Source organism: Equus asinus, chromosome 17 (genome assembly GCF_041296235.1).
Source record: "Equus asinus isolate D_3611 breed Donkey chromosome 17, EquAss-T2T_v2, whole genome shotgun sequence".
Classification (NCBI taxonomy): domain Eukaryota; kingdom Metazoa; phylum Chordata; class Mammalia; order Perissodactyla; family Equidae; genus Equus; species Equus asinus.
Genome location: NC_091806.1, coordinates 3691845 through 3714074, shown reverse-complemented (window position 1 = coordinate 3714074; position 22230 = coordinate 3691845). Strand labels below are relative to the sequence as shown.

Genomic DNA, 22230 nt, shown 5'->3' with positions numbered 1-22230 from the left:
TAGCTGTGGCCTCCACACAACAAGTGCTGGATGAGTTCTTTAACAGGTGAGTGCCCTTCTCCTCCAGGACTCTGGGGCTCCAGCTACCTGCACGCTGGGAGTCTTGGGGAGGTCTGCGCACCTCTCTGAGCCTCGGTTTGCTCCCTTGAATACTGGCGAGAAGACGGGAACAACCACCACGGGCTATTGTAGCGACTCAATGAGCTCCTGCCTGAACGGCCCTTTCGAGAAGCTGAGCCCTATGAAAGGTCAGCTGGATCGGCCCTCCAGGGCTCCATGCTAGACAGGAGTCAGACAGTCACATAAGACTCCTCAGGCAGCTGCCGTCCAGTACAGTCAATGTGATGCCCTCCTGTCTCCTCTAGTTACAGATTCATCCTCTCTTGTAGAGTGGACGACGCGCCCACCCGCCTATGGAAAAAGTGAGTGGGCACTGGATCAAGTGGGAGGGCCTCTCCTCTCCACACTGTAAGGGGAGTGTAGGGCCTATGATCGAGCGGCTGGCAGGACCCTCCATCCCAACGTCTTCTGATTCCTCCGGGACGGCAGAGTTCTGAGGGCTTCTCAAATTAGAGAAGAAAACTGTCCAGGAGAGCTCTGGAGGGGGCTGTGGGTGCTGTGGGAGTCCAAGGCAGAGTGGAGTAAGCCACTACAGCACCCAGATGCACCCCTCCCCATCCCAGTCCCACCTCCACTCCCCATCGTGGGACACAGAACTGGAGGTGTCTGAGCATCCTGCTCACTCATCTGGTAGAACCTCCACGGTTCTCTGCTCCTCTGCTGCCCAGTGGCCCACTCAGTGCTCAGGGACCAAATGACACCCTCCGTGTCAGCCACTAGCAGGAGGGGAAGGTCACCCACGTGGGGCACCTGGTGAATCAGGCAGCACACAGGCACAGGACCTAAAGTCTGAGGTATGTGGAGGGCAGTGGAAAGCACAGGCAGGAGACAAAGACCGTTGTTCCTGGATCAGTCAGATATTCACTGCACCCTACTGTGTGCCAGTGCGTGCAAGAACAGGGCAGACTGCACCACGCCCTTCCGTCCTGGACTGGCACTCCAGTGGGATGTGCCAGGAGACACTCGAGGACTGTGTCAGGCTTCCCTGAGGAAAAGGAGGGGCCAGCACTCCAGGGACCGAGTGCTCTCACTTCCCAAGGTGTTTTCCCAGCCTCTCCTTGGAGACGTGGCCTGTTCTGCCAAGCTGGCCAGGTAGCAGGCGCACGGAAAGTGGGACTGGCCCCTGGACGGGCAGCAGCAGGAGGCACAGGAGCCCAGACCCCCACGACGTACCCTGGGAGGGCAGTATGGAAGGAGAGGCCGGTTCTCTGACTCCGCTGCCCACCTGTCTCTCCTCAGGGCCTTGGCCTTCATTCTTGGCACGTGGATGGAATCCTATCCCCAGGACTTTTTCCAGCCCCCAGACTTTCCCAGCTTGAGGAGGGTATTGGCCTTCCTTGCATTCAGCATGCCAGGCTCGCAGGTGGAGCATCAAGCTCGCCTTCTGCTTTCACAGTCGCTGCACTCTGAGCCCAGCGAGGCAGAGAGTCAGGGTGAGCAGGACTTGGGCTGTGTGACACGGGCGTGTGTGGAGGCAATGTGGCCGGGCCACTCAGCACAGAGCCTTCAGAGGCTGGGGTTAGGCTGAGAGCCATGAGCTGGAGCAGATCACAATTCCCACGGACTCCAGGCATGCCAGAGCTTCTGGAGGGCGGTTCATGTACTGAGTCTCCCTGATTGGTGAGACATTTCCCTTGCTTGGGAGGAACATGGAAAGACAGTCACGTTTGGTTTCTCTGTGTGCTTTTGTACGTGTGTGTGTGTGTGTGAGGCATCGTTACTTTGGGTTTTTCTTTATTTTTTTTCACCATTCCCTTTTTTTAATTCTTGGTTGCGTTGACAGTACTTTATAAACTTCCTCAAAGTTCAGGTGTACGGTGTTATATATTTCAATTTCTGTGTAGATTACAGCAGGTCCCCCACCCAAAGACTAATTGCAATCCATCACCACACACATGTGCCTAGTCATGGGGATGTGATTTTCTCTTCTTGGATCTGCAGCACCTGCTCCTGAGAAAGATCCCAAGCCAGCTGAATATCGACCCCCTGCTCCAACTCTAGTGCCCACCGCACCTCAGAGCCACAGACTCAGACAGTCCAGCACTGGAGCCGCCTCGAGCCTCAGCCCGGATGGCACTTCAAGCGATGGAAAGACCGTTAACGTCCTCCCAGCGACGAGCCTCAGCCCCTGGAATGCCGCACCACGGCCGATTTCTGCCCCTCCCCATTTACCTCCTGTTCAATAAAGTTGTTTTTGTCTTGCACATACTTAACGCTTTCCTTTAGTATCTCTTGAGATGTTCACTTCAACAGGATGTCATTCCTTTATCCTTTCAAAATGTCCATTTCGAATGACGTCACCAAGATGGTGGAGTGAGTAGTCGTCTCTGTCTCTCTCCCTTCGAATCTACAACTAATTGGACATTCATCGGTTAACAAAGGACATCCATATAACATCTCAGGATGCCTGAGAGTCCCGTGCTGCTATGCATCGGAAGGCGGATGGACTTCCCCCCAGGAGGAGGTGGAGATAGGTGAAATCTCTCCGACCCCCAAGCCCCGACCACCGGACAGCCTAGTGCCTGCAAGTGGCTTTCTTCCAGCGGACGCACCCATAGCATCTCCACGCACCAAGGGCAGGAGTGTGTGCACACCAGCGTAGCGACGGTGGAAACAGGTGACTACAGCCCTACCTAAGCCCCTTGCGATTACACCTAAGCACAGGGGCAAACCCCAGGGTCTCGCACCAGCGGCAGGGAAAGCCTCTACTCACCATTAGCAGAGAGGCGCCGCCCATCATTCAAACCGCCCGGAAGGTCCTGAAGAGGAGGATGCCAGGCAGTGCAGCAGCCAGCCAGCTGCCACTGGACTCACGGACTCCGGCTGTCCCCCAGACAGGTTATAGGCTCCCAGAGATCCTGTGGGAAAAGATTGGGGTTGGGTGGAGTTCCAGCGGCCCGGCTCCGTGGCCCAGGGGGGATCTCCAGGCTCCTGCACTGGCGGCAGGGAAAGCCTCTACTCACCATTAGTGGAGAGGCACCGCCCAGCATTCAGAACGCTGGGAGGGTCCCAGAAAGGAGAATCCCAGGCAGGGAAGCAGCCAGCCAGCCACCACTGGACTCACGCACTCCGGCTGTCCCCCAGACAGGGCATGGGCTCCCAGAGATCCTGTAGAAGAGGACTGGGGTTGGGTGGAGTTCCAGTGGCTCAGCTTCATGGCCCAGGGGGAGACTCTACAGTCCCACAGCAGCCTCAGGAAAAGCCTCTGCACACCACTAGTAGAGAGGCCCCACCCAGCAATCACAAGGCTGGAAGGCCCTAGGACAAAAGTAGCATAGCTAGGTGAGCTAACCACAGACTGCAGAAGATACCCATAGCTCTGCTGTGACCTATAGTGGACAAGTGAGATTTTGTGGGCTCCGACAGTGACAGAGCTGCGAAGATAGGTGATCCTGCTCCCGACCTCTTGGAAAGCCCTTAACACTGCTGCAGACCCTAAGGAGGGAGCACATCTAGGTGGTCTGCAACAGTAGGCACTAGCAGCCTGAAGCCCTCTTGTGATTGCCCCCACACCTGATGAGGGACCCTACAGGGCCACTGCGACTACAAGGAGGGGCGCACGTCCAGTTAGCAACAGCTGACAGGGTTCCTGGTCGGTGCAGTCTAAACAGCTGCTCCCCTACACACACCAGTAGAAACAAGTGGAAGCAGTAACTAAACTCTCTCTCTATGTGGAGGCACAAATCTATGCCATCTAGCAGTAAGAAAAAATATATTAAATCTCCAGAACAGAAGGAAAATGACAGGAAACAATCACAAAGACAATGAAATCTATAACCTAAATCACGATGACTTCAAAACAGCCATTATTCAAAAACTCAACGAGTTAAAAGAGAATACAGATAGACAACTCAACGAGTTCAGGAGCTATGTCACAAAAGAGCTTGATGCTATAAAGAAGAACCAATCAGAAATACTGGAGATGAAGAACGCAATGGAGGAGATTAAGAAAAATGTGGACTCTCTGAACCGTAGGGTTGATACTATGGAGGACAGAATTAGCAATTTGGAGGAGAGGAATACAGAAATGCTGCAGGCAGAGGAGGAGAGAGAACTAGGACTAAAAAGAAATGAAGAAACCCTCCAAGAATTATCCAACTTAATCAGGAGATGCAACATAAGGATTATAGGTATACCAGAGGGAGAAGAAAAGGAGAAGCGGGCAGAAAGCCCACTCAAAGAAATAATGGCTGAGAACTTTCCAAACCTTGGGAGAGAGATGGAACTTCGTGTGACAGAAGCCAACAGATCTCCAAACTTTATCAATGTAAGAAGACCAACCCCAAGGCATATAGTAGTGAAGCTAGCAAAAGTCAACGACAAAGAGAAAATACTAAGGGCAGCCAGGTAGAAGAAAATAACCTACAAAAGAAAACCCATAAGGCTATCAGCAGATTTCTCAGGAGCTACCTTCCAGGCTAGAAGAGAGCAGACTGATATATTCAAAACTCTGAAGGATAAAAACCTGCAGCCAAGAATACTCTACCCAGTGAAAATAGCCTTCAAATACGATGGAGAAATAAAATCTTTCCCAGATAAACAAAAGTTAAGGGAATTCATTGTCCCAAGACCTCCTCTTCAAGAAATGCTCAGGAAGACCCTCATACCCGAAAAATCAAAAAAAGGAAAGGGGTTACAAAACCAAGAGCAAAGGAGATAAGTAGAAGGACAATAACAAAAAGTAGCAGCTCTCCATCAGAACAGGTTAGCAAATGTGAAATAAAACATTAAAGATAAAAGGAAGGGAAACACCAAGAATAAACATAATCCTGTCGTTTTAACCACAAACTCACAACACAAGAAGGAAGAGGAAAAAATCTGACGACAACAACCTAGAAGGGGAAGAGAAAAGGGATGGGATGTTTTAATTCAAGGAAATAAGAGGCTATCAGAAAATGGACTATCTCATCTATGAGATGTTTTAGACAAGCCACCTGGTAACCACTAAACAAATAACAAGAATAAAGACACAAATTACAAATAAGAAGAATGCCAATACAGAAATTTACATACCTGAATGAGTAATCTAAACATCATGGGACGAGAAACAAAGAGAACAGGAAAACAAGTGATAAAGTGGCAGCGATAGGCCCTCCCATTTCCATAATCACTCTAAATGTAAATGGATTGAACTCTCCAATCAAAAGACACAGAGTGGCAGGATGGATCAAAGAACAAGACCCAACAATAGCCTGCCTCCAGGAAACACACCTCAGCCCCAAAGACAAACACAGACTCAGAGTGAAGGGATGGAAGACGATACTCCAAGCTAAGAATGAACAAAAGAAAGCAGGTGTCGCTATATCAGACAAAGTAGAATTCAAAGCAAAACAGATAAAGAAAGACAAAGACGGGCAGTATATGATCATAAAAGGGACACTACACCAAGATGACATAACACATAAATATATATGCATCTGACACAGGAGCACGAGTTTGTAAAGCAACTCTTAACAAAACTAAAAGGAGACATCAACAACAATACAATAATAGTAGGGGACCTCAACACCCCATTAACATCAATGGATAGATCAACCAGACAGAAAATCAACATGGACATTATAGAATTAAATGAAAAATTAGACCGGATGGACTTAATAGATATATATAGAGAGAACACTTCATCCAAAACTAGCAGGTTACACATTCTTCTCAAGTGCGCAGGGAACATTCTCAAGGATAGACCATATCTTGGGAAACAAAGCAACCATCAATACATTCAGAGGGTTGAAATAATATCGAGCATAGTTTCTGATCATAATGCTATGAAACTAGAAATCAACTACAAGAATAAATCTGGGAAAGGGGCAAAAATGTGGAGACTAAACAACATGCTACTGAACGAAAAATGGATTATTGAAGAAACTGAAGAAATCAAATGTTATCTGGAGACAAATCAAAATGAAAACATGCCATACCAACTCATTTGGGACGCAGCAAAAGCAGTCCTAAGAGGGAAATTCATCGCAATACAGGCTCACCTCAATAAACAAGAAAAATCTCACATAAGCAACCTCAAACGACACCTAACAGAATTAGAAAAAGAAGAACAAACAAAGCCCGAAGTCAGTAGAAGGAGGTAAATAATGAAAATTAGAGCAGAAATAAACAACATTGAAACAAAAAAGACAGGAGGAAGGATCAATGAAACAAAGAGTTGGTTCTTTGACAAAATTAACAAAATCGACAAACCCTTAGCCAGACTCACTAAGAAAAAAAGAGAGAAGTCTCAAATAAAGAAAATTAGAAAGGAGAGAGGAGAAATCACAACAGATACCAAAGAAATACAAGGGATGATAAGAGAATACTATGAAAAACTATATGCCAACAAATTGAACAGCCTAGAAGAAATGGATAAATTCCTCGAGTCTTACAACCTCTGCAAACTGAATCAGGAAGAAATAGAGAATCAGAATAGACCAATCACAAGTAAGTAAATAGAAACGGTAATCCAAAACCTCCCCAAAAATAAGAGTCCAGGACCAGACGGCTTCTCTGGAGAATTCTACCAAACAGACAAAGAAGATTTAATACCTATCCTTCTCAAACTATTCCAGAAAATTGAGGAAGATGAAGCACTCCCTAACACATTCTATGAAGCCAACATCACTCTGATCCCCAAACCTGACAAAGACAACACAAAGAAGGAAAACTACAGGCCGATATCACTGATGAACAGAGACGCAAAAATCCTCAACAAAATTCTGGCAAACCGAATACAGCAATACATCAAAAAGATTATACACCATGATCAAGTGGGGTTTATACCAGGGACACAGGGATGCTTCAACGTCCTCGAGTCAATCATCGTGATACTCTACGTTAACAAAATGAGAAAGAGAAACCACATGATCATCTCAATAGATGCAGAGAAGGCATTTGACTAGATCCAACATCCATTCATGATAAAAACCCTCATTAAAATGGGTATAGAAGGAAACTACCTCAACATAATAAAGGCCATCTATGACAAACCCACAGCCAACATCATACTTAAGGGACAAAAACTGAAAGCCATCCCTCTGAGAGCAGGAACGAGACAAGGGTGCCCACTTTCACCACTCTTTTTCAACATAGTACTGGCGGTGTTGGCCACAGCAATTCGGCAGAAAAAAGAAATAAAAGGAATCCAAATAGGCAATGAAGAAGTAAAATTCTCGCTGTTTGCAGACGATGTGATCGTATATATAGAAAACCCCAAAGAATCCATAGGAAAACTATTAGAAACAATCAACAGCTACAGCAAAGTTGCAGGGTATAAAATCAGCATACATAAATCAGTAGCATTTCTATATGCTAACAATGAACTAACAGAAAAAGAACTCAAGAACTCAATCCCATTCACAATCGCAACAAAAAGAATAAAATACCTTGGCATAAATTTAACCAAGGAAATGAAAGATCTATACAACGAAAACTACAAGACTTTCTTGAACGAAATTGATGATGACATCAAGAGATGCAAAGACATTCCATGCACATGGATTGGAAGAATAAATAGTTAGAATGTCCATATTACCTAAAGCAATCTACAGATTCAACGCTATCCCAATCAGAATCCCAATGACATTCTTTACAGAAATTGAACAAAGAATCCTAAAATTCATATGGGGCAACAAAAGACCCCAAATTGCTAAAGCAATCCTGAGTAAGAAGATCAAAGCCAGAGGCATCACAATCCCTGACTTTAAAGCATACCACAAAGCTACAGTAATCAAAACAGCATGGTACTGCTACAAAAACAGGTGCACAGAACAATGGAACAGAATTGAAAGCCCAGAAATGAAACCACACATCTATGGACAGCTAATCTTCGACAAAGTTGCTGAGGGCCTACAACGGAGAAAAGAAAGTCTCTTCAACAAACGGTGCTGGGAAAACTGGAAAGCCACATGTAAAAGAATGAAAATTGACCATTCTTTTTCACCATTCACCAAAATAAACTCAAAATGGGTCAAAGACCTAAAGTTTAGGCCTGAAACAATAAGACTGCTAGAAGAGAATATAGGCAGTACACTCTTTGACATCAGTTTCAAAAGAATCTTTTCGGACACCATAACTCCTCAGACGAGGGAAACAATAGAAAGAATAAACAATGGGACTTCATCAGACTAAAGAGCTTCTTCAAGGCAAGGGAAAACAGGACTGAAACAAAAAAACAGCCCACTAATTAGGAAAAAATATTTACAAGTTACTTATCCGACAAAGGGTTAATCTCCATAATATATAAAGAACTCACACAGCTCAACAACAAAAAATCAAACAACCCCATCAAAAAATGGGCAGGGGACATGAACAGACATTTCTCCAAAGAAGATATACGGATGGCCAATAGACACATGAAAAGATCCTCATCATCACTAATCATCAGGGAAATGCAAATCAAAACTACACTAAGATATCACCTTACACCAGTTGGAATGGCAAAACTATCCAAAACCAAGAGTGACAAATGGTGGAGAGGTTGTGGAGAAAAAGCAACCCTCATACACTGTTGGTGGGAATGCAAACTGGTGCAGCCACTACGGAAAACAGTATGGAGATTTCCCAAAAACTTAAAAATAGAAATACCTTATGACCCAGCCATCCCACTACTGGGTATCTATCCAAAGAACCTGAAATCAGCAATCCCAAAAGTCCCATGCACCCCTATGTTCATCACAGCATTATTTGCAATAGCCAAGTCATGGAACCAACCTAAGTGCCCAGCAACTGACGATTGGATAAAGACAATACGGTATGTATATGCAATGGAATACTACTCAGCCATAAAAAGGACAAAATCGTCCCATTCACAACAACATGGATGGGCCTTGAGGGTATTATGTTAAGTGAAATAAGCCAGACAGAGAAAGATGAGCTCTGTATGACCTTACTCATAGGTGGAAGTTAACATATAGACAAGGAGAACTGATCGGTGGTTACCAGGGGAAAGGGGGGGTGGGGGGAGGGCACAAAGGGTGAAGTGGTGTACCTACAACGTGACTAAAAATAATGTACATTAGCAACTACGGACAGGGTTCCTGGTTGGTGAAATATAAACAGCTGCTCCTCCCACCGCAGCAGCTGAAACAAGTGAAAGGAGCAACTAAACTCTATCTCCATGCGGAGGCACAAATCAACAACATCAAGCAATATGAAAAAATACATCAAATCTCCAGAACAGAAAGAAAGCAACAAATACACAGAAAACAATCCCAAAGAAAATGAGATGTATAACCTAAATGACGATGACTTCAAAACAGCCATCATTAAGATTCTCAATGAGTTAAGAGAGAATTCTGACCGACAACTCAACGAGTTCAGGAGCTATGTCACAAAAGAGTTTGATACGATAAAGAAGAACCAAACAGAAATATTGGAAATGAAGAACACAATAGAGGAGATTAAGAAAAATCTAGATGCTCTGAACAGTAGGGCCGATAATATGGAGGAAAGAATTAGCAATTTGGAAGATGGCAATATAGAATTGTTGCAGGCAGAGGAGGAGAGAGAAGCAAGACTTAAAAGAAATGAAGAAACTCTCCGAGAATTATCAGACACAATTAGGAGATGCAACGTAAGGATTATAGGTATACCAGAGGGAGAAGAGAAGGAGAAAGGGGCAGAAAACCTATTCAAAGAAATAATGGCTGAGAACTTCCCAAATCTGGTGAGGGAGATGGATCTTCAGGTGACAGAAGCCAATAGATCTCCAAACTTTATCAATGCAAGAAGACCAACTCCACGGCATATAGTAGTGAAGCTAGCAAGAGTCAACGACAAGGAGAAAATATTAAGGACAGCCAGGCAAAAGAAACTAACCTACAAAGGAACCCCCATCAGGCTATCAGCAGATTTCTCAGCAGAAACTTTACAGGCTAGAAGAGAGTGGAATGATATATTCAAAAATCTGAAGGACAAAAATCTACAGCCGAGAATTCTCTACCCAGCGAAAATATCCTTCAAATACGATGGAGAAATAAAAACTTTCCCAGACAAACAAAAATTAAGGGAGTTCATTGCCACAAAACCTCCTCTTCAGGAAATCCTCAGGAAAACCCTCTTTCCTGAAAAATCCAAAAAAGGAAAGGGGCTACAAAACCAAGAGCAGAGGAGATAAGTAGAAGGACAACAACAGAGAGTAGTAGCTCTACATCAGAACAGATTAAACCATGGGACGAGAAACAAAGGAAACTGAAGAAAACCGGAAAACAAGACACAAAATGGGAGTGGTAGACCCCCACGTCTCAATAATCACTCTAAATGTAAATGGATTGAACTCCCCAATCAAAAGACACAGAGTGGCAGGATGGATCAAAGAACAAGATCCAACAATATGCTGCCTCCAGGAAACACACCTCAGCCCCAAAGACAAACACAGACTCAGAGTGAAGGGATGGAGAACAATACTCCAAGCTAATAATGAACAAAAGAAAGCAGGTGTCGCTATACTAATATCAGACAAGGTAGATTTCAAAGCAAAACAGATAAAGAAAGATAAAGAGGGACAGTATATAATGATAAAAGGGACTCTCTACCAAGAAGACATAACACTTATAAATATATATGCACCCAACACAGGAGCACCAAAATTTGTAAAGCAACTCTTAATAGAACTAAAAGAAGACATCAACAACAATACAATAATAGTAGGGGACCTCAACACACCATTAACACCAATGGACAGAACATCCAGACAGAAAATCAACAAGGAAATAATAGAATTAAATGAAAAATTAGACCAGATGGACTTAATAGATATATATAGAACACTTCATCCAAAAACAGCAGGTTACACATTCTTCTCAAGTGCACATGGAACATTCTCAAGGATTGACCATATTTTGGGAACCAAAGCAAACATCAATAAATACAAGAGAGTTGAAATAATATCAAGCATCTTTTCTGATCATAACGCTATTAAACTAGAAATCAACTACAAGAAAAAAGCAGAGAAAGGTGCAAAAATGTGGAGACTAAACAACACGCTTCTCAACAAACAATGGATCATTGAAGAAATTAAAGAAGAAATCAAATATTATCTGGAGACAAATGAAAATGAGAACACGACATACCAAATCATTTGGGATGCAGCAAAAGCAGTCCTAAGAGGGAAATTCATCGCAATACAGGCTCACCTCACTAAACAAGAAAAAGCTCACGTAAGCAACCTCAAACGACACCTAACAGAACTAGAAAAAGAAGAACAAACAAAGCCCAGAGTCAGTAGAAGGAGGGAAATAATAAAAATAAGAGCAGAAATAAACGATATTGAAACAAAAAAGACAATAGAAAGGATCAATGAAACAAAGAGTTGGTTCTTCGAAAGAATTAACAAAATTGACAAACCCCTAGCCAGACTCACCAAGAAAAGAAGAGAGAAAGCGCAAATTAATAAAATCAGGAATGAGAGAGGAGAAATCACAACAGATACCAATGAAATACAAGAGATCATAAGAGAATACTATGAAAAACTATATGCCAACAAATTGAACAACCTGGAAGAAATGGACAAATTCCTAGACTCCTACAATCTCCCCAAACTGAATCAGGAAGAAATGGAGAATCTGAATAGACCAATCACAAGAAAGGAAATAGAAACGGTAATCAAAAACCTTCCCAAAAACAAGAGTCCAGGACCAGACGGCTTCTCTGGAGAATTCTACCAAACATTCAAAGAAGACTTAATACCTATTCTCCTCAAACTGTTCCAGAAAATTGAGAAAGATGGAGAACTCCCTAACACATTCTATGAAGCCAACATCACTCTGATCCCCAAACCTGACAAGGACAACACAAAGAAGGAGAACTACAGGCCGATATCACTGATGAACATAGATGCAAAAATCCTCAACAAAATTTTGGCAAACCGATTACAGCAATACATCAAAAAGATTATACACCATGATCAAGTGGGATTTATACCAGGGACACAGGGATGGTTCAACATCCGCAAGTCAATCAACGTGATACACTACATCAACAAAATGAAAAACAAAAACCACATGATCATCTCAATAGACGCAGAGAAAGCATTCGACAAGATCCAACACCCATTTATGATAAAAACCCTCAGTAAAATGGGTATAGAAGGAAAGTACCTCAACATAATAAAGGCCATATATGATAGACCCACAGCCAACATCATACTCAATGGACAAAAGCTGAAAGCCATCCCTCTGAGGACAGGAACAAGACAAGGGTGCCCACTTTCACCACTCCTATTCAACATAGTACTGGAGGTGCTGGCCAGAGCAATTCGGCAGGAAAAAAAAATAAAAGGAATCCAAATAGGTAACGAAGAAGTAAAACTCGCGTTGTTTGCAGACGACATGATCTTATACATAGAAAACCCCAAAGAATCCACAGAAAAACTATTAGAAATAATCAACAACTACAGCAAAGTAGCAGGGTATAAAATTAACGTGCATAAATCAGTAGCATTTCTATACACTAACAATAAACTAACAGAAAAAGAACTCAAGAACTCTATCCCATTCACAATCGCAACGAAAAGAATAAAATACCTTGGGATAAACTTAACCAAGGAAGTGAAGGATCTATACAATGAAAACTACAAGACTTTCTTGAAAGAAATTGACGATGACATAAAGAGATGGAAAGACATTCCTTGCACATGGATTGGAAGAATAAACATAGTTAAAATGTCCATACTACCCAAAGCAATATACAGATTCAATGCTATCCCAATCAGAATCCCAAGAACATTCTTCACAGAAATTCAACAAACAATCCTAAAATTCATATGGGGGAACAAAAGACCACGAATTGCTAAAGCAATCTTGAGCAAGAAAAACAAAGCCGGCGGAATCACAATCCCTGATTTCAAAACATACTACAAAGCTACAGTGATCAAAACAGCATGGTACTGGTACAAAAACAGGTGCACAGATCAATGGAACAGAATTGAAAGCCCAGAGATAAAACCACACATCTATGGACAGCTAATCTTCGACAAAGGAGCAGAGGGCCTACAATGGAGAAAAGAAAGTCTCTTCAACAAATGGTGCTGGGAAAACTGGACAGCCACATGCAAAAGATTGAAAATCGACCATTCTTTTTCACCACACACCAAAATAAACTCAAAATGGATCAAAGACCTAAAGATTAGGCCTGAGACAATAAGTCTTTTGGAAGAGAATATAGGTAGTACACTCTTTGACATCAGTTTCAAAAGAATCTTTTCGGACACTGTAACTCCTCAGTTGAGGGAAACAATAGAAAGAATAAACAAATGGGACTTCATCAGACTAAAGAGCTTCTTCAAGGCAAGGGAAAACAGAATTGAAACAAAAAAACAGCTCACTAATTGGGAAAAAATATTTACAAGCCACTTATCCGACAAAGGGTTAATCTCCATAATATACAAAGAACTCACACTGCTTAACAACAAAAAAACAAACAACCCGATCAAAAAATGGGCAGAGGACATGAACAGACATTTCTCAAAAGAAGATATGAATATGGCCAATAGACACATGAAAAGATGTTCATCATCGCTAATCATCAGGGAAATGCAAATCAAAACTACACTAAGATATCACCTTACCCCCGTTAGATTGGCAAAAACATCCAAAACCAAGAACGACAAATGTTGGAGAGGTTGTGGAGAAAGAGGAACCCTCATACACTGTTGGTGGGAATGCAAACTGGTACAGCCACTATGGAAAACAGTATGGAGATTTCTCAAAAAGTTAAAAATAGAAATACCCTATGACCCAGCCATCCCATTACTGGGTATCTATCCTAAGAACCTGATATCAGATATCTCAAGAGTCCGTTGCACCCCTATGTTCATCGCAGCATTATTTACAATAGCCAAGACGTGGAACCAGCCTACATGCCCAGAAACTGATGATTGGATAAAGAAGATGTGGTATATATACACAATGGAATACTACTCAGCCATAAAAAAAGACGAAATTGGCCCATTCACAACAATGTGGATGGACCTCGAGGGCATTATGTTAAGCGAAATAAGTCAGTCAGAGAAAGACGAACTCTATATGACTCCACTCATAGGTGGAAATTAGTATATTGAGAAGGAGATCTGATCGGTGGTTACCAGGGAAAAGGGGGGGTGGGGGGAGGGCACGGAGGGGGTAGTGGTGTACCCACAACATGACTAACAAAAATGTACAACTGAAATTTCACAAGCCTGTAATCCATCATAACATTAATAAAAAAAAAAAAAAAAAAAAAAAAAAAAATAATGTACAACTGAAATTTCACAAGGTTGTGAACTATCCTAACCTTAATAAAAAAAACAAACGTCCATTTCCCTGACCAGGAGGACGCTCACAGTGTTGCCCGACCGTCATCCTGACCTCATTCAAGAACACTGTTGTGTAAGCGGAGGCCTCTCCCTGTTCTCCTCTCAGTCCTCCTCCCTCCCACCCCGTCCCTGGGGCCCGCTGAGCTTTCTGACTCTATGGACTTACCTCTGCTGGGCTGTTCAGCTGAGCGGACGCATCCAAGACGTGGCCTTTTGTGTCTGGCTACGTAATATCAGAGGAGTATGATTAATCACATTTTAAATTAAAAATACAGTTTTTATTAGGGAGAAAAATCCCTGCTCCATCAAAGCTTATGTATGAAAAATGAAGCCCCCATATTGAATATTCTCTTTATCTAGGGATGGGCACCACATTTAAAGTGGGAAACGAGAGCTGGAAACCAAGAGGGGAATGTGTGGGACCGGGAGACACCTTTCACATCGTTTTCCTTCCTGGATGGGCCACGGTTGAGTTTATGCAATGTGCAAATTACAGAACATGTTTACTGCATATTACACGCTTTGATTGGTTACAACTATCTTAAGGAATAAAATACCTTACCTACGTTTCTCAGGATTTGGATTGATGATTTCTTTTTCATTTTGTAAAATAATGTTTTAAGGTGAGTAAGGAAAGAGGGTCCACTCCCCTGACTGGGACATAATTGCCCACAACAAGTGCCATCCATCTTTTCAATCTTTGCTCTACAGGGCAATGATCTTTGAGGACCCATGTGGGAGCATGTATATAGGTGTGTGTTAAGCAGTGTGAGTGGGTTTGGTGGGCAGGAGCCCAGGGCTTTCCTATCCTAGGACCTGATGTCCCACAGGGGAACAGGGACACTCAGTCCTGTCCCCTTGTGCGTTCTCAGTGGCCACACATCGCCTTCTACCAAGCAGCCACGGCTTTGAAGGACTGCACCATCTCCATATGTTCACTCCATAACCATACTGAAAGGTCCATGTGCGTCCGCGCGTCTCTGTTTTTGTAGAACAGAGACCTAAAAGCAGACATGCTGCCACACAATGGATATACTCATTTCAGGGTTTGGCTGCTATTTCTGAGATCTACGCCTGCTTCATCGAGTTTGAGTCTTTGTTAATTCTCCCCAAATCCCCCCAAGACATAGCTGTATAGTTTGTAATTGTGAGTCCTTCTAGTTGGGGCATGTGGGACACGGAGTCAACATGGCGTAATGAGCGGTGCAACGTCCATGCCCAGAATCCAAACCCTGGGCCACAGAGCGGACGGCAGGAACTTAAACCCACGGCCATGGGACCAGCTCCCACGTTTGTGGCTTGTTTGGGAAAGCAGGGACTCCAGAGACATTGGAGGTGGCACCTGAAGGAGGAGGCTGACAAGACAGGAGTCAGGCCATCAGGGTCTCTGGGAGTGGCCCATGGAGCCGAGAAGGGCCGGCCCAACACCCTCCCTCAGGTATCACCCCCCTACAGCATCTTCTGCCCCGAGTCCTGGAACATTCTTCTGCCAAGCCGCTTCCCACGAACACACCCCCGGCCCAGGGCCCCTCAGCCAGCCCAGCACACATCCTCCACGATTCAGCTTCTAGGTAGGGCAGCCAGGCCCTGCTTCCCAGCCAAAGGAGACTGCAGGCCAGGCCACTCCTTTCTGCACCAATCTCCCCCCGTCTTGGTCCCTTTCTCAGGAAGAGACCTCTATGGGCAGGTGAGGGACACATCGACGTGCCCTTGAACATGTCCATCCAGATAAAGCTTTAGTTGCATCACCAACAACACTAGACCTTGTGTGAGCAAAGGAGACCTTTAGGAAGCAGAGCAGGGGCTGCTGGAGCTGCGGGCTGGGGAGAGCCTCGGTCAGGGCCTTTAGCCCTGGGCAGAGCCCGAGAAACACCCCTCAGCCTCCACCACCAGCAACGCCCTGTCCCCCCGCCGCCACCGCCCACCTTGGGGCCCCTGACATTCAGTATGTGCAAGGGAGGGGACTCTGCTTCCTGCTAAACAGTCCAAAGGAAGGGAAGGGGGCAGCCCTCACCTCCTTCAAAGTCAGCTTATGCGGGGTCCACTTCCTCGGAGGCTGTGGGGCAGGTCATGGGCGGCAATCTCTCTCTTCTCTGACACAGGATGGAGCCCCCCAGTCAGAGACCATAGGTCGTCACAGAAACAGGGCCTTGCCTGGAGGGAGGGAGAGGAGCTCCCCTGGACAGGGAACAAGCAAGGCTGGAGAGAAGGGGGACCATGCAGAAGGGCTGCCATGGGCTGGGGCAGTGCCACAGCGGTTTCACTACACACACACACACACACACACAGTTTTTACCCTCTGAGGTAATGGAAGTGTTACCTACCTTTATTACAGAAATGAGTCCCAGTATTGATGTATCCTAAAGTATCACATTGTGCTCCACAAGCTTAGACAATGTTATGTGTCCATTAAATCTCAATTGAGCTGGAACAATTTCTTAGAAAGGAGAAAAAGGCCACTTACAGAATGACAGAAGATATTTGCAAGTCACATTTCTGCTGAGGGGTGAACATCTAGAATATGTGAGAAACTCATACAACCCAAAACCCGAAGAAATAAATTTACCTCACTGAAAAATGGGCAAAGCAACTTGAACAGAGGATTCTCCAAAGAAGACAGGTCAGTGGCCAAAGTCTAGGAAAAGATGTTGAACATCCATCACCCACCATAAACAAGTGCAAATCAAAACGAGATGTCACGTCACACCTGTTACCACGGCTCTCATCACACACTCACGCAAAAGATAGTGTTGGCGAGCATGTGAAGACATTGGAACCCTGGTGTATCCTGTCGTGCTAAAGGTAACATTGTGCAGCTGCTATAGGAAACTCTATGGAGATTCCCCAAAAGGATTCAACCTGGAAATCACATACACTCCACTAATTCCATTCTTAGGTATATATCCTCCAAATTCCAAACAGGAACCTGAAGGGACACAGGCACTCCCATGTTCTTGGCAGTGTCATTCACAAGAGCCAAGCTGTAGAAACGACCTAAGTGTCTGTCCACGGATGAAGGGGTACAGAAACTGGGGCATACACTTACAAGGTGTAGCCGCCCCTGACCTAGGAAGGGTTAATACTCACCGGAAAAGGCTTGCCAACAAACTGTGACCCGGAGGTGAGAAGGCCAGTTAGCCAATGACGGGTAAGACCTCCAGGGGGAGGCAACCCAAGCCAGGCACCGGTCGCCCGGGGGCACAGATGGAGACACGATATCAGGAGCAGGAGGGGCCGTTGCCTGGGAGGCCTTGCATGCTCCGAGATAAAAATATACAAGCACAGCAATAACATGATAATATCAAAACAGACGCCGAGGGAGGGCTCCTTGAGAAATCACTAAGAATTCTTGGCATTCGCTAATTACATTGTTCAGAACACCTGTGTATGTTTAACAGATGTAAGCTATGCATACATTGAAACACTGGTTATAATAAACTCAGAGTGGCCATCAGCCCTCTCCGCATCTATCCGGATGTGTACATTGGATTGCAACACCGACACAGGGCAATATTATTTTGCCTTTGTAAAGAAGGAAATTCTGCCATAGGACACGACGTGGATGAATCCAGATGACATTATGTTAATGGAAGAAGACAGTGACAGAGGGACAAAGAATGCATGGTTCCACTCCTGAGGGCTATCTAAAACAATCAAACTCACAGAGGCAGAGACTACGACGGTGCTTGTCAGGGAGTGGCGGAGGAGAAAACGGTGAGCCGCGTTTCCACGGCTCATACAGTACACAAAGTGTATGGAGGGAATCCTTTCATGACACGAACAACAGAACATTTTATAAAGCAGAAAGCTGCCTAACACTGTTGCCCTGCCCTGGCCCTGGTCCTGCCCTCCACTCTCCTCATATTTGTATACTCAACATATTTATACTTGAATCCAAATTTACAGAGTTATTCGAAAGACAGGATCACCCTAACTGGGCAGTCACTTTGCACTGAACATGAATAATTCTCCCTGCCCTTTCCAATGTTTGAGGGGATGATTTCAATGGCTGCCTAGTGTTCCTTATCACGTATCGTACATAACTAGCTGTTTCCATTGTCCCTGTCATCATCTTCCTCTATCAAACATCTCTGGATGGTGTCTGGAAGTGGAGTTCAATTGATAGCAGCTCTAGACAGCTTCCAAATCTAGAATGCTTCACGGAGCTTCCAGAGCACTTTCACTTTCTCCTTTCCACGTCGAGTGGCAGGCATTGACACCAGAACTCGTTTCCGTCTCTACACTGGGAGCTTCTCCCAGGGAAAGATGCCGCTCCGTCACTTCTGCCTCCAACTCTTGGCACAGTGCCGACATATGGGAAAACCTCAACAGAGATACAAGGCACAAAATAAATCTAAACAAGAGACTCATTGTTGCAGAGAACTTCAACTGTCCATCAAAATCCACCCTCCACTTCTTGGGGCATGCTGTTGGATGCCGTGGTCCAGCCTCCGTGGTGGCCGATGACCACTTCTTTGCTGAAGGAAGAGAAAAGGAACTGGCAAGTGCCGTTCCGGACCCGGCTGACAACATCCTCCTGGGTGACTTTCCTTCTGTTCTTTCCAATTATGCTGATGGATGCAGACGAGGATCATGTCCGAGGGAGGGAGAAGGCACACGATGGAAGAACGATGGGTTCCTGAGGGCCATTTGAAAGATTGTGGTCCCTCCATTCTGAACACCCACCCTGCACTGGTATCTGGGAAAATAGATAGTGCTATGCTCCTGTAATTTGGGCTGTGTTTCGATAACTCATCACATGCCACCAAAAGTCTCAGTCACAGGGCTAACTTTAGTCATGATCCACCTAGCACATTCCAAATGATGGAAGTCTATTTGGCTCTAAGGACAGAGCCGGTCAGTGGTGGGATGGATCTTCATTCCACACCTGTGCCCCGAGCACGCAATAGTGCTAGTGCTGAAAAGACCCGACAAGCTCGTGCCCCCCAGATAAAGATCTGGAAGGGTAGCTGGACAAAGCCACGAAATGAAAACCACAGGAATGAAAGGAGCAGACGCCACCAGGAAAACAAGCCCATGCTGCTGTGGAGCGCCGGGTCCAGACGGAGAGGGGCCTGGAAGGGCTGCCACGAGGTGACATTCATATTTGCAGCAGCATGACAAGGAGCCAGCCCTGTCTCAATCCAGGGCTCCGTCGCCTGTAGGAACGCCCAGCAGTGCACACTCTTGGAGGCACAAGTGAGGTTGGCCAGAGAGGAGGTTAGAGAGGAGGGCAGAGTCGCTAGAAGGAGCTTGGCAGCAGAGTCAGGGAGGGAGGAGAGCGGAGGGCAAGACCAGGGCCAGGGGCAGGGCAACAGCATTAGGCAGCTATCGTTATTGCTGTGTGACCTTTCCCCATCTTTACGGGCTTAACCAACGAACGTTGATTATGTCACAGTAGCACTGGACCAGGAATCCAGCAGCGCTCAGCTGGGAGCCTCTGCCAGATGCTCTCAGGGAGTCAGGCTGTGCTCTGAACTGAGGCAGGATCTGCTTCCCTCCCCCTCTGAGTGCACTCTGGGTCCTGCAGGGACCCCTTGCGACTGGAGGCCTGAGTGCCCCTCTGTCGGTGGGTCTCCTTCAGGGCCAGGCCTCAGCAGCCTCTCTAGAGCACAACCCAGAACACACAGGCCTGTTCCCCAGAGTGAGGGATCAGAGAGAGAGAGAGAACAGCTGAGAGTGAGCAGGAGGAGAGCCCTGAACTGTTTGGGACCCAGTCTCCGAACTGGCTTCGCATCACTCTGCCCTGTTCCACGGAGTAGAAGGGAATCACGAACTTCAGGCCACACTCAAGGGGAGTGGATTCCAGCAGCATGTGTAGACCGAGCAGAGGGGATCACAGGAGGCCATTGAGGGAGAAGGAGAAGACCTCACAGGCTCAATGCCCTGGACAGAATCACAGTCCAGCTCAAGGTGGAGCCAGGTGTGAACCCAGCTCTGTAGCCTCAAGGATGGGGCCCTGGCTGCTCCCAGGCTTCCTCAGGGGGCTCTGAAAAGGTGGTGCTGCTCTAACTGCAGTCAAAAATGGGGAGGGCAGGGGGCTGAGACTGAGAAGTCGGCAGCCTGGTCGTGCATTTGGCAAGTTTCTGCCTGAGGATGAGCCCAGGGCAGGCGAACACTTGAGTGTTCCCCATCCATGTCACGCCTAGGGTGGAGGGAGCAGGGGCCACCTTTGCTGAGCTCATGCTTATGCACTTCTGAACTCAATCCCACACTGGAGAATTGGGAAACTGAGGCCCATAAACAGGTAAGCACTGGCCCATGGCACATGACAGACAAGAGTCCAAGCAGAAGGAAGTATTCTGATATTCTAGGGCAAGACTCGAACCCTTCCAATAGGCTTTGCGGTGGACAACAGAAACCGTCAGTTCTCGGGAAGCTCTTGCCCATCCCTTCCTCTGCGGAAGCTGTTTCCTCCTGGGAATCCAGGACGTGAGCCATGACACACACGTACACACAGAGACCTTAGATGGAAGGGCGGACTATGGGGTGGGCTCAGAAGAGAGGCAGACACAGGGGAGGTGAGGAGAGGAAGAAAAAAGGCGTTAGAGGCGTTCCCTACATGGGACACCGCTCCTCCAATTTCACAGGTATTTTCCCACTCGGGCCTGACGGCATCTCCAAGAACTATGGGCTAGGATAATCCCCCCCACGCAGACTGGAGGCAGAAAGGCCCCGCGAGGCACCATGGCTTCTCCAGGATGAGGAACAGGGAAGAAGGAGCACTTGTGTCTGCGTCTGTCTCAAAGCTGGGACCCTGGCTGCACCCAGACCTTCTCGGAGGCCTGTGGAGACAGGTGGTTTGGGGATCCTGGGGACACATATGATACTGCATGGAAAAGGGGGCGAGCAGTGCCCCGCCCAGAGGACTGCTTGCATGGGTGGTATCCGAGGAGGGGGCTCAGATCACCGTGGTTTCCAGGCAATGATGTAACCTCTTTCACAACAATGCCCACAGTGCAGGGGCCTCCTGTAAAGAGGCACCCAGATCCTCACACTCAGCTCACTTGGCTGGACACAGCTGCTACGGAAAGATGTTTTCCTGCTGTATCCTGCCTCACAGCGTCTATGGTCCCCAGACGACCCGGAGCCAAAACCTTTTTACTCGTTTTAAAGGGTGGCTCACCTCTCATACTCCACACCTATGGCCGTTTGCCAGGAGGTCATCAAAGGTAACACGAGGGGGCCTACATCGGGCTATCCAGCTCAGGCCACTTCTGTGAGCCCCCACTGAACGGCCCCCACCCTCTCCCTTCCGTGGGGGGGATCCTGACTTGGCGGGAACTGCTGGGTGTACAGCTGATCACCTGGTGCTGCCGCCATCTTCACATCCCAGGACAGGGCTGGCACCATAGAAAGGGGATTCCCAAGTTGCCTCTTAACTGGGCCAAGTTTCCTTCAATTCTTTTTCTGATGGGAGTAACCTTCGTTTATAGCATTACGTAGTTTCAGGCTTTCAGCATTATATTGCGATTTCTGTGTAGATGACATCGTGTTCACCACATAACGACTAATGACAATCCATCACCACACACATTTGCCTAATCACCCCTTTTCACCCTCTTCCCTCCCCACTTCCCCTCTGGAACCCCCAATCCAATGCCTATCTCCTGTGATTCTTTGCTGCCGTCATCCCTGATTTATGAGAGTAGTCACAAGGCTATTGGACTTTCTCCCTCTGAATTATTTCACTTAGCATAATACCAAGGGAATCGCCTGTGTGGGCCACAAGGATCCCTCTGTTGAGGCATGGTTGCCGTTGCCACAGGTGACCAGGGAGGCAAGGCTGTGCCCCGGGCCGACTGGTTGTTGGACTCAACTGCCTGTGGCTG

The 22230-nt window shown here is 46.1% G+C and overlaps 1 long non-coding RNA gene across 35 annotated transcripts in view; it reads right to left on the bottom strand.

The window, feature by feature from the left end:
* LOC123277849 (uncharacterized) overlaps nucleotides 1–22230 on the bottom strand; it is a 190856-nt gene that overhangs the window by 154095 nt on the left and 14531 nt on the right. For 31 of the 35 annotated variants that reach the window (XR_011495020.1, XR_011495030.1, XR_011495015.1 and 28 more), the window contains 7 exons: nucleotides 16965–17033; nucleotides 16723–16835; nucleotides 16413–16576; nucleotides 14565–14621; nucleotides 3084–3228; nucleotides 2834–2978; nucleotides 2330–2473 (listed from right to left, as the gene is read on the bottom strand). This is a non-coding gene — a long non-coding RNA (uncharacterized lncRNA). Of the gene's footprint in view, nucleotides 1–2292; nucleotides 2474–2833; nucleotides 2979–3083; nucleotides 3229–14564; nucleotides 14622–16412; nucleotides 16598–16722; nucleotides 16836–16964; nucleotides 17034–22230 lie in introns of all 35 variants that reach the window. The other 4 variants (XR_011495014.1, XR_011495031.1, XR_011495027.1 and 1 more) reach the window with 4 other exon arrangements.